This window comes from Fukomys damarensis, unplaced genomic scaffold (assembly GCF_012274545.1).
Source record: "Fukomys damarensis isolate Sample0158 unplaced genomic scaffold, DMR_v1.0_HiC HiC_scaffold_6, whole genome shotgun sequence".
Classification (NCBI taxonomy): domain Eukaryota; kingdom Metazoa; phylum Chordata; class Mammalia; order Rodentia; family Bathyergidae; genus Fukomys; species Fukomys damarensis.
The window spans coordinates 3667873-3680781 of NW_022900918.1; the positions used below are offsets into that span (position 1 = coordinate 3667873).

A 12909-nucleotide genomic window follows, 5' to 3' on the forward strand; every position below is an offset into this window, starting at 1 on the left:
AGAGATCATGAAGTACCACAATAAACTTCATGCAGAACTAGGACTCTCACAGTGTTCAGTAGTAAATGGGATACCTTCTTGAAATATCAACAGAAGCAAAGCTGTAAACATGGACTTTTGTCAGCTTTACAGTAGTAAAGGGTCCCTTTTCCACATTCTTCTAGACAGTCTCATAGAAAGCAGTTAAAATATGTAAATAAGACCAAGAGTCTTTTAACATCCAATTATGCAAATGTATTTAATGTCAATTTTAAAAAGTTTAAATTGGCCTTATATTATATACTTTTTTATAACTATCACAAATGTCAAAAAGCATTGGAAGCAAAATGACAATGTAACTATTTTTTTTTTTTTTTTTTTTTTTTTTTTTTTGAGTTTATTGGTACATTTAGGGATACAGTACAGTTACATTCATTGTTGGGATCATGTACCTTTACATGGCAAGTCTTGATTCTCATTTTTTCCCCTTACCTTCTTTTCTATATATATATATATCTGCACTTAAAATATTTAATTAAAATGCTCATGATACTCAAAATGAGTGTTACAATTTTAAAATTTTCAATTAAAAATTAGTAATCATATCAAGAATAAGAAATCTCTGAAAAGGGTGAAAAAGAAATGTAGTTCATGAAAAAGCTGGTATGACAGTGTTTGAATTATCTGACAAATGTTTTAAAGTTAGACATTATAAATATGGTTGAAATGGAGAGTCTGAGAAACAAAGATACAAAGGAAAATGAAATCTATATTTCAGAACTGAAAGATACTATAAGTAAAACACAGAACTTGCTTGTTGGCCTGAATGGTAGAAAAGTGAAAAAAGAAGGGAAGTCCTCACATTTTACAGTAGAAATTACTCAATTTGAGAAATAGCAAGGACTAAAATTGACAGAGACCTGTGCAACTATGGAAAAAGATCTAACATCCACATCATCACTGCCCCCCCAAAAGAGAAGAGTAGAGCTAAAAGTGTACTTAAAGGCACTTTAAATGTCTAAAAATGCCAAAATTTAGCAAATGACATACTCCTATAGATTCAAGTGCTTGACAATCCTCATGCAAGATCAAGCCAAGAAAATATAGACCAAGAGATGGCAGTTAAAATTGTGAAAACTAAGCAAAATATCTTGATCGTTCTGACCAAAAACATCTTTCACTTATACATAAGTGAGTAAAAGGATGACAGCATATTTCTCATCAAAAATCACACAGGCAATAAAGAAAAAAGAGTTTTTCAATTACTCAAAGAAGCCATTAATTCGGACTTCTACATACACAAAAATATTCTTCAGGAATAAAAAGAATTCAAGACATTTTCAGATTAAGAAAAACAAAGAAAGTTTATCAGTAATAGAACTATTCCAAAATAATAGCTAAATTATGTTATCTAATCACAAAAGTTATGAAAGTACAAGGTATCCCGGAAATTTAGTAAAGAAGAAAATACACAGAAAACAACAAAGTAGATAAATAGAACAGAATTTTCTTCTACTTTTAAGAAATCTATATTATGTTTCACTTCTGAACCAAGAAGTTATTACTGGCTGATGTGTTTTTAAATACAAATAGAAGAAATATAAACGGTTAAGGAGGAACTTACTGGTTAAGACCTGTGCTCAACATGACAGGGAAGAAGATGCTAAGACATCCTTTGAAGTTCTTGCTTCAGATGAGGTTCTGCAGAGAAAAATTACAAGCAAATTGTTAAACAGGGCCAAAGACCAAGTGGTGTGGTGCTGTTCTAGGTGAATTAGAGTAATTTTTACTGGTTATAACCTAATTATAACACTACATTATTCACCCCGATGATGTTTTGGTCCACTATCTTTGAATATGCCATGTAAGAGAAACCGTCCCCTTGGTCTGACCATGCTCAGGAATGCGTCCACATCTACATGGGATAACCATTCCTTCCAATACGACTATACATAAGTTTTTCCCCATTACAGTTCCTTTTGTCCCTTAGTTTGGAGAGATACTGCTTTTGGAGTTATCTTCTGTGCTCTTTAGCTGTGTAAAGATTTCGTTGCTCTTTTATCTCCTAGCTGTGCTTATCAGCTTGGTGTTCACCCGTGGAGAACCCACTGTACTAAGCTATACAAGGATTTAAGATATTTATATTGTAAAAATAAAGGGTAAATATATGTAAAGAGAAGTATGATTTTTCCTCTGTATGGTGGTGGAGGCTCTACAGTATTTCAGGGATGTCACACCATTTTCTGCAATTAATTATTATTGCTCATGCTGTTGTTATTATTGTTTACAAATTTGGACTTGCTACAGTTGTCCAGTGAAAACCTATGCCTGACAATAGAGTACTAGCTGAGTACTAGGTGATCTTAGCAATCTTAGAATATTAGCTGAATTTAGCAGCCGCCTCCTTCAGATTTCCAGGCCAGAAATGTCCTAAAGCATTGGTTCATTAAAAATAGTTTACGTACACAACAAAAGACTTTAACTGTATTTATTCACAATTCAATGTGCTTGTTCTTCCAAGGGATGCCTCTAAAACCTTACTACCAATTAAGCAATGTAAAAAAGATTGATTCATACTTATAGACAACCTTTTTTTTTTTCATTCCTATATAGGCTGGAAATAGACATCTGTGGCATCTTGTTGATTATCTTCTAATGAATACTGCAGAAAGGAAAAACTGTGTCTAGAAATCTCATAATTTTGAAGGATCGGGGTATATACCATATCTTGGGAAGAAGCAAATACTTTGAATGATGCAAAACTTAAAAATGGTGTGGAGAAGATTGGGTGAAAATAGCTTATGGGGTTTTTTTCGTTTTTGTTTTTCTTTTGGGGGGTAAAAATAGTTTTGATAAAACAACTGAAGTGGACACAGAGCCTAAAAATTTAGGCACTTAGAGCATGTTTGTCACACACAAAAAAATCCTATTGCAAAAGTAATGATCAAAATCGGGAAGAAAGAATAGTCATCCCGTGAACTTCAGTTATCCCCCAACAGTTTTTCCAGGGCTTGCTCAATGGGACTGTTATTAGAGTGGGTACTATAACATCAATTATAAAGATGTTAATATTTTATATCATTGGAGTCACCTTATTTAAGCTGACTCCTTCTGCTGAATTCACAGAAAGCTTTGTTGTGTCAATTATCTTTGAACACTATTATTAGTTAGAATAGCAAAGTGATCCATCCAGAAGAGCCATTTATGGTACACTGAATTTTTCTTTTCTGCCTTCTGTTCCTATACATATACAAACACCAATATATTTTATTAAATAGGAAATATCCCACAAAGTTTTTCCCATAAAAATTTTCTCATGTCACTCAAAACAATCAGTCCCCCCAAAAATAAAGACCCGATTCAAAAATGGGCATCCGAAATGAACAGACATTTCTCATACAAAGAAGTAAAAGCAGCAAGAAAATATATGAAAAAATGTTCCACATCACAGGTCATTCGAGAGATGCAGATGAAAACAACACTGAGATTCCACCTCACCCCACAAAGAATGGCTGCTATCAAGAAATCACACAATAACAAATGTTGGCGGGGTTGTGGGGAGAAAGGAACCCTCCTCCATTGCTGGTGGGAGTGCAGACTAGTGCAACCACTATGGAAATCAATATGGAGATACCTCAAAGAGATTGGACTGGAGGTTCCATTTGACCCAGCCATCCCTCTGCTGGGTATCCTTCCAAGAGAACTAAAAGAATCATATCACAGAGAAGTATGTGCACCCATGTTTATAGCAGCACAGTTTGTAATAGCTAAATCTTGGAAACAACCTATTTGCCCATCCGTTGGAAACTGGATAAAGAAGTTGTGGTTTTTCTATAAAATGGAATATTACTCAGCCATACAGAGCGAGAGAATAGATTCATTCATAGGAAAATGGATACATATTGAAGATATACTCCTAAGTGAAATAAATAAGTCACACATATGTAAATACCAAATAGTTTCCCTGGTGTGAATATTCTGCAACAATGCATAAGATTCTAATAAGATTACTGACATTTAGAAATTTGAAGAAAGGAGCTAAAGGTGTAGGGAAGGTGTGATGCGTAGGGGAAGAACAAAAAGGGAAATGAAAAAAATGTGAGAGAATGAAAAGATGAAAATAAAGTGTTTGTAGATGGGGAGGGGAGGAGGGGGTGAAGGGAGGGCAGAGGTAAGAGGAAAAAATGAGAATCAAGACTTGCCATGTAAAGGTACATGATCCCAACAATGAATGTAACTGTACTGTATCCCTAAAATGTACCGATAAACTCAATAAAATTAAAAAAAAATTTTCTCATGTCAAAGAAACTTATTTTAGAATTTAAAAACAATTAAAATTTCATTTTAATAATTTCTTACCTTTCAATATCTTTGTGTGTCCTTTGTTGTCCAAACCATACCAGAAACCTACTGAGCCAGAAGAAATCTTAGAAACCATGCCTGCAAGGATCCACTTGAATGGACCCAGAGCAAAATTTTGGAAAGAAAAGATTTGACAGAAAACAGACTTATTATTGTCACAATGACCCATTCTTAAAACTTTTAATTCTGTCCTTCCTAGACAGAGTGGTATTGCTGTATTTTAGAATTGAGAGTAATAAATGTTTTACCAAGCATTGCAAAAATTATTTCAGAGTTTCATTGAGTGGCAAGCTAAAACCGGTATCTGGTCACTTCGGTCATTTCATACTGTTACAGCAGACACCTCTGTGCTTTGAAAGAGCAAAAGTAACTATCTAGTGTAATAGGCATACTTTTCCTACTCTTCAAGTAACTAAGGTAATTATCAAGTGTAACAAGTATACTCCTTCTATTCTCCAGGGATTTTTTTTTTTCTTTAACACTTTCTTTGCTTCAGTGAACCTCCTATTCACTTTTCCAATAAATTCACTAGTGAAAATTAGTCAAATACAGTTTCTATAGCTTGCCATTATGTGATTTTAACTTATGGATGCATACTTGAATCAAATAGCTTGTTTCCACTGTTTCTATATTTGTGAAAGGAACAATGACAACTTGCAATCCTTTCAAATGTGGAACTTTATTACTCATTACCTATTACAGCTTCTACATTACTTATTTATTTATTGAAGGCTAAAAATGTCTGTTTCTTAGACCCATCTATATTTGTTTCCACATGTGACCTTACTTCCAGCAAATAGCCATCTTTCCTTGACATAGAAGGCACAAATGAACAAGTTTTGAACTCTTATTAAAAAGAAGATCAGGATGTGGGAAGGAGATACTTGCTTTTCCTAGAACAAAAGACCTTAACTGTTCTTGGACAATCAACCTCACTGACAGTCAGCCAGTACTGATGCTGTCATACTTTGCTGATTCAAAACCAAATGCATTTAATGCCAAATATTAGAAGAGAAGGCAAAAATATATTTATATAAATCAAAGAAAATCATTAAAAACATTTCACTATCAACTTCCTATAGATACAGGCACAAAAAGTGTATACACAGATTACAATGAAGATCAGAAGATGTTTTACAAATAAATGCCAATTGTTTTCTTGCCCGATAAGAATCACTCTTGGTTATAGTTGAATACATATCCCACATGTATTAGTCTTTGTTGCATTCAAGTTATCCTAAAGCAGTCCTAGAAAAATCTGTAAATATTTCTATTCTAAAAAGTTAAGCTTGAGAAAATTCTGCTCTCTATAGCCAAAAGTGTTGACCAACATACTAATGGTTACAAGATATTTTTGCAAGAAAAATAAGCTATAATAAATTAGAATATTTCTAACCCAAAGTTTCAAGGAGGTGAACATGTAGTTAAAATACTTTGAAGAAGCAGTTAACATCTCTGGTATGTAACGGTGGAACATTATATAAATTATTAACCATAGTTACTGTGTAAAATGCCTTTATGTAATTAATCAATTAATTAATTGATTTTTAAGGTGCTGGAATCAAAACTCATTGCCTTGCGCATGCTAGGCAAGTGCTATACAGCTGAGCTACATTTCCAACCGGTTCTTATAAATTAAATTTTTTTTCTTATAAATTAAAATTTTTCTTAAAATTTTTGAACGAAATGGATGTGAGATAGGCGCTTCTCAATTTGATGGGAAGCTTAAAAATTACTCAAGGAGGAGCGGGCTGTGGAGCACCGGAAGAGCTCATCCCAGAGTTTGCGTAGCTGGACGTGAGTGAGTCCTAGCGCTCAGCCCGGGTCTGCAGAAGAAACCGCCTCATCTAGGGAGCTTCGTCCCTGGACGCCAGTTGGGATTCTCTGGCAGGATGTGAGGGCCTGGGCGCCAGCGCTCAGACCGAGCCGTTGGAGGCCAGGCGGCTGAGGGCAGGGAAACCTCCATGTCCTTCCCTGCACTGCAGTGAGGTTGAAGACTCCCTGACTCTGCTAGTTCAAGTACCCGGGGTTCAGCCAAAAGGCCTTGGAGGAGATCTGAACCCCTCCAATACAAATTGAATTTCTCCTCCTAAGATTTAGCATATTCCTTCCACTTGCAGTTCGCTCCAAAGAACTTAAGAGTACCAAAAAACCCGAGAATAGCATTTCTTCAGAAATGCAGTGGTAGTGCTGGACAAATCTCCAGGGAGCCGTGGACATTGGTAAGAGTGGTTCTACTGTTTAAAAAGCGGTTCTTCGGAGGAAAGGTTATTTGTCAGTGAAGAAAATGTTAATGAGTTTCTTAAAGAGGTCCTGAACCTTCCATTCAAACAGAAAGCACCCCCAACCCCACCGGTAATTGAAGTTCTTCAGGTTACTGATGAGAAGATTCAAATCAATGCAAAGTTACAAGAATGTAGTAATCCTGATCAGCTTCAAGGAAAGGAAAAAAGAATCAGTGAAGGATGTCTTCTAACTAAAAATGAAAATATAGAACATCTTAACACTTCTACAATTGATTCTGATTCATACAGCAGTTAAAGAACCAGAAATACATATTTGCGATTCAGTTGCAGGCTTACAAGAGCCTCTTGATATTTCTCAAACCCAGCTAGGAAGATCTCAGCCACCTGAGGCAAAAATGGAACTTCAATTTGTAAAAGAAAAAAGTGCTACTTATTCAAATGAGGAAGATAATTTAACTTTTTTTCATAACTGAAGACAAATGGATGGAGGTCACCAGTCTTCACCACTGGACAAAATTGTAATTCACAATACAACTGATTTTGATAGCATAAAAGAAATCAATATGCAGAATGGTAGTATGCAGATTATTAAAGATCATGTGACTCATTATGCACTCAGTTTTCTGAATTCTTTGCTGCATGTTTTGGATTAATTCAATGTAATATTGGAATTTGAACGTTAAAAATTAAAAATTGGGGGACCTAAAATAGTTTAAAATGAAAAGTAGTCAAAAAAAATATTTGCAATTTTAATTCCAGTGGGGAAATGAGATGTTTTTCTTTAGAATTTAAATAAAGTTTCCTTAATTGTATAAATATTAGTTTTGTGATTACTCTGATAGAGGTTTTTTTTTTTCCTAGTGGACAATAAAACGTTATTTTAGTACAGCCTGTGTTTACTGACTGCTGATGTTGATTTCTGCTTCTTTTGTTTACCATTACTTTAATAAAGTTTCAAAATAAAAAAAAAATTACTGAAATTATTGCTTAAGTTAATGGTCACAGAATCATTAGGTTTCTTCCTGTAGTAGCAGAGTTCTAGTAATCGACTGTCATATACAGAGTCTGAGTGAGTGACACTGAAATATCAAAAGCATACACAACAATTCCAGAGTTTTTATTTGAAAACCAGATATTGTTTAGGAAAGAGTGGGAAATTAAGCAATATATTGAAGATATTCAAACTCTGAATGCTCCCAAAGTACACACTGCACTTCTTTACCAGTGGAAATAGCCCTTCCTCTAATATCAGATGATTCTTTGGTTGACAACCATGTAATGGTCACACTAGAGAATAGTTATCCTAAAAGCAATATCAATTTTCTTCATAATACCACTCTATATTGCCTTCAGACGGTAATTGTACTTGGATACACAGTAGAATTACCAATAGAAGTTTGTAATATCTTGGTGTTCAGACCAATTTTACCTCATTCTCTGAGGGTGGGAGCCAAGCATATAAAGATCTGCAAGAGAGGAATTTACACATAAAGGTGTGTTAGCTACTTTACTGTGACTCTCAGTTGAGTAAGGCAAAGGATGAACAAAAGAGAATAATAAAAGATGAATAAAAGGAGATATGGGAATGGATCTCTTGCAAATTGGAAGGGATTCAAGAGATGAGAGATGAGGAGTGAGAAGGGAACGGATAATAAATAGACTAAAGATAAGCCCTGTACCTAACAACCTCAATGAATGCAATCCCATCAACATGAGATAAGAGATAATATTCACAAGAATGAAAGTGGAGAAAGGGTAATTAAAGGAGGAGAGAGAAGGGGAAGGAAAAGGGATCTGAAAAAGAAACAAGTTGTATTATGTACATACACCCACTCCCTAAGGTGACTGTAATTGTTTGTAGTGCAAATGTGTGCTAATAAAAAATAACATATAAATCAAATAAATGGGGAGATACAGATGTCAAGTTGCTAAGTTAACTATCACATTGATAAAATCTTCATTTTCTTACCAATTGGAGTGGGTTGCTATGGTTTTGTCATCTTTCTCAAGTCATACAATTTGGCACACTCACTAGCTGTCCATCATGAAGAGGCAAAAGGTATGTGCATAGTGCCAGTCTCATCAAGTTATAGAAACATTTCTTTTCCTTTTTTCCTATTTCATACTCCCAATTCTACCATTTGAACCTTATTTACACTTTCAGATTTTCACATCAGAGAAACTATTCGGTATTTACTCAAGTGTGTCCTATTTATTTCACTTAAGAGTATAACCTCAGTGTGCATCCATTTAGCTATAAATGTTTCTGGTTATAGAAACAAAACCAATGGAGTAACATTAGAATAAATTATCCAGCATATACCGAAAGACTCCTAGGGAGTTATGTAAGATTAGATGATGAAGGAGGAAACAATAAGCCCAGTTCACACACATATTTTCAAGAGCTTCAAGTGGGCTCTGCCCTGACTCTGCTCAACGATGTTCATAAAATATAATAGGAAGAAAATAATGTCAATAGAAAAAGTGTTAACAAAAAAACAAGGTCTTGCTATGTAGTTTAAGCTGGCCTGGAACTCACTATGCAGTCCAGGATGGACTGAACTCAGAGCAATCCTCCTGCCTCAGTCTCCTGAGAGCTGGGATTACAGGTGTGCATCACCACACCCAGCTTAAATAAAGGTTTGAGGAAAAAAATATTCAGTGTATTCAAAAGGGCGAGTAGTATATCTGTTGTTCATAACTTCTATAGAGAAGAGTTAAAGATATAAATGTATATTATAAAATATAAATCCTCATGCAATTGTAATGATTCCATTTCATAGCTTTGTGTTAAGCATAAGACAACTGAATAAGGACATTTGGAAGAGTTTTGTAGATAAAGCTATAAAAGTGGAACCAAGGTTTGAAAACTTGTTTCATTTTAAAGCAATTTTCACAGAAAAATTATTTCTTTTGAATAAAAATTTCTCTGAAAGTATTAGTAATTCAAATTTTCTCCCCAACATAGTGATTATTCAATGAAATTTTTAAAAAGTGGCTTGTCTTATATTGACAAGAAAGGCAGTCATATGTTGGATTTCTAAAATGTATGTTTTTCTCTGTGTGGTGGATTAACCAGTCATAAACCTGAGTGTAAGCACTCAGCTCAGCTGAGTCATTGTGGTTCTGGACTTGGAAGACCCACTTGAGATTTGTTTCCAGTGGAATATTCAGAGTGCAGTTGATTTCCCTGAGAATCTTGCCTCAGCTGGTTTTCCTGATAGAAATTCAGGTGTTTTCAGAGGAGGAGGTCAGGTCCTCTCTGTCACCCTGGGAATGGCTGCTGTTCTCCTCAGTTTCCTTGAGAATCACCTCCTGGCTCCAGCGCAGATCCCTCAGTCTGGTGGCACAGATCCTTCACCCCACTGGAACAGTCTTTTCTAGCTTACACTACTGGTCTTTGGGCATTCCCGGGGCAGATCCTTGATTCGGACTTACCTGAGACATTGCCATGGGCCCCAGGCCTCCGACTGGACTCAGTGGAACATTGCTGTGGGATCCAAGCCCTTGGCTGGATTCTTTAGATCTTAGCACAGATATAGATCTCTTGCTTTCCTCTATAGTTGACCTTTTGGGTGAATATTATAAATTAATCCTGTAAATCGTGTGCCTTATAATAAATCTATTTCCTTGCAAAACCTGACCACATGACACCTCAACTATTACTGGGCTATTTGCTGCTATAGTGATACTTCTAGCATCAAACTTCAGTACAGAGTCCCAGAATAAGGCACTGTACTCTATGGGAATATGCCAGCCACTTAGTAGCAGAGCAATTGCAATAGCATTTGCCATCACAATGAGTAGGCCAAAAATAAACACATTGCTGGATGAAAATTTTCCTTCTCTTAGCATGTTTATGTCAGCAATGTTATACAAAGACTTGGGCTTTACTTTCTGTCGTACTGTCACACACGATATTTTTTTCTGATCAAATATACAGTTTCATTACAAAAGTAAGACAAATGCAATAACCTTTTATGTGGTTAATCGGTCTTTTTGGATAGGTTCTTTCCCCTATATCAGATGAAAAGACCAAGCAGAACAGTTGAGTGATGTGCGAAAATGTCAACTAAGAGCGACACTCCAGAAAATGTTGCCTTAGGTGATAAAGCCAACCTAGTGTAATCTGGGAGGCACTCGTGCTGTTTCTCTCATTTATGTGTATTGCAGGGCAATTAATCCTTTGACTACCTAGAAAGGGTGATGGCGAGGGCTGCAGAAAAAAAAAAAAGACTGCAAAGGTTTGTGTAATTGCAAAGCATATGAGGGGCTGGGATGTCAGTGCCTCTGAACAGGCAAAGACAAAGACATACTGAGCTTGCCACTAGTTATTGGGTTCGCAGGGAGTATCGGATGCCTCAGAGGGCAGTGATAATCCTAAATTGAGGAGGCTCTTATAAGCAGATAAAGTATCAGATGACTTGAAGGGTGACAGTAATCCTATGACAATGAGGACCTTAGGTCTATGAGATGTTTCTGTTGATTAGACAGTGCGATGAGCAGAATGTTCCTCCAACAGGAGGTGGGATGAGTTAAACTCATAAAGAATTTGTCCCTTCCCAGGTGAAACCTTTCTCTTTTTTTTTTCTTTGAATCTCCATACTGATATCTACAAAGGTTCTATTATTTTACATTCCCACTAAAATGCTGAAGAGGTTTCTTTCACAAGAAAAGACATAAAAATGGCCAAGGAGTATATGAAAATAAGCTCTATATCGTTAGTACATCTGCTATTCTGTGTCTACTGCAGTATTGGTCTCAATAGTTAACATATAGAATCAACTGTGCATCTAAAGAGGAAAGGATAAATAAAATGGCCAACCCTGCCATTTATGAAAACATAGATGATCCTGGAAGAAATTATGTGGATGGAAATAAGTTAGAAGATGAAAGAAAAATTGTACATGGAATTCTTAAAAGCTCAACTCCCAAGGACTGAGTGGTAGTTGCATAGGATGATGTTAGCCAGGGCATAAAAAAACTTCAGTTAGACAACCAGAAAAGGCTCAGGAAGTCTCTTTTAAAACAGCGTGATTACAGTCAACAACAATGTATTGTATACTTTAAAATTTTGAAGAAAGATTTTGAATGTTCTTACTAAAAAGGTTAAATTTTAAATAATTGCATAAAAAAACTTCAGTTAGACAACCAGAAAAGGCTCAGGAAGTCTCTTTTAAAACAGCGTGATTACAGTCAACAACAATGTATTGTATACTTTAAAATTTTGAAGAAAGATTTTGAATGTTCTTACTAAAAAGGTTAAATATTTTAAATAATTCATATGTCACTTAATTTCATTTATACATTCCAAAATAGGTACATATTGTACATGTTTAATGCATAAAACTTATAAATTAATTAAATGAAAAATAAAAAACACTTCAAATCAACTATTTTGCATATATGTATACACGTATAAAATATATTAGTTTGCAAAACTTAGAGCATAGAAGATACTTTAAACATTCTATAATATAACTCACATTTTTCTTAGTACAAGACTTTGAAATATCTTTAATGTTATGTTGCTAAAAATTATGACTTTTGAACACTTCTAACCAATTACAAAACTGAACTCTAACTTTGAAGCATGATCTTAATTTGAACAGGCAAAATTGAAGAAAAATATTTGAACTGTATGCAATATTTACTGAGAATATAATTTATTCTGTTTAATATGTTTTAAAGTGAATCCTACTACCCAATGAGGACCAATTCCCAATTTACCTCAAGATCCCAAATCATAGAAAAACCACTTTAACCATAACTTTTGCCTAAGAGTCACTAAATCACCAGAATTCCTGGTTCACATTTTGATTTTGAAATCATCTGAAGTAAATGGAATCCTCATGACATTCAAAGATAGAAACTAATATCTTTCCCTGACTTCATTTATTGTCATCTCCCAAAGATTTTTGTATTTCAGTGCAGTTTGAAGTAAGTAGCTACTTTCTTCCTTTTTTGTCTTTCCAATTCCAAGGTGTTATTGTTTTGGGGTTTTTTTGTTTTTTTGTTTTGTGTGCATGTGGTGTTTTATTTTGTTTTGTTTTGTACCAAGGATCGAATTTGGGATATTGCGCTTGCAAGGTAGGTGGTGGTGTTTTCTTTTTCACATTCTTGGATTCTTGTTATAACTCCAAAACCTTAGATACCTATTTTCTTTCCTCATTATAATTTTATTGAATTGCTAAACTGCTATACTCTTTTGCCATTGCCAAAGTGCCATGTAAAATAAGAATGTAGAGAAAAGCATATTTTACAGAAGAACTGGGATAATTGAAAATATAACTACAGAGTTAGGAAGCTAACCTAAGCCCTT

General features: G+C 34.9%; 1 pseudogene; it reads left to right on the top strand.

Annotated features, from left to right (window-relative positions):
• Positions 1 to 696: 696 nt before the first annotated feature.
• On the top strand, positions 697 to 7240 carry LOC109118296 (annotated as a pseudogene).
• Positions 7241 to 12909: the final 5669 nt, after the last annotated feature.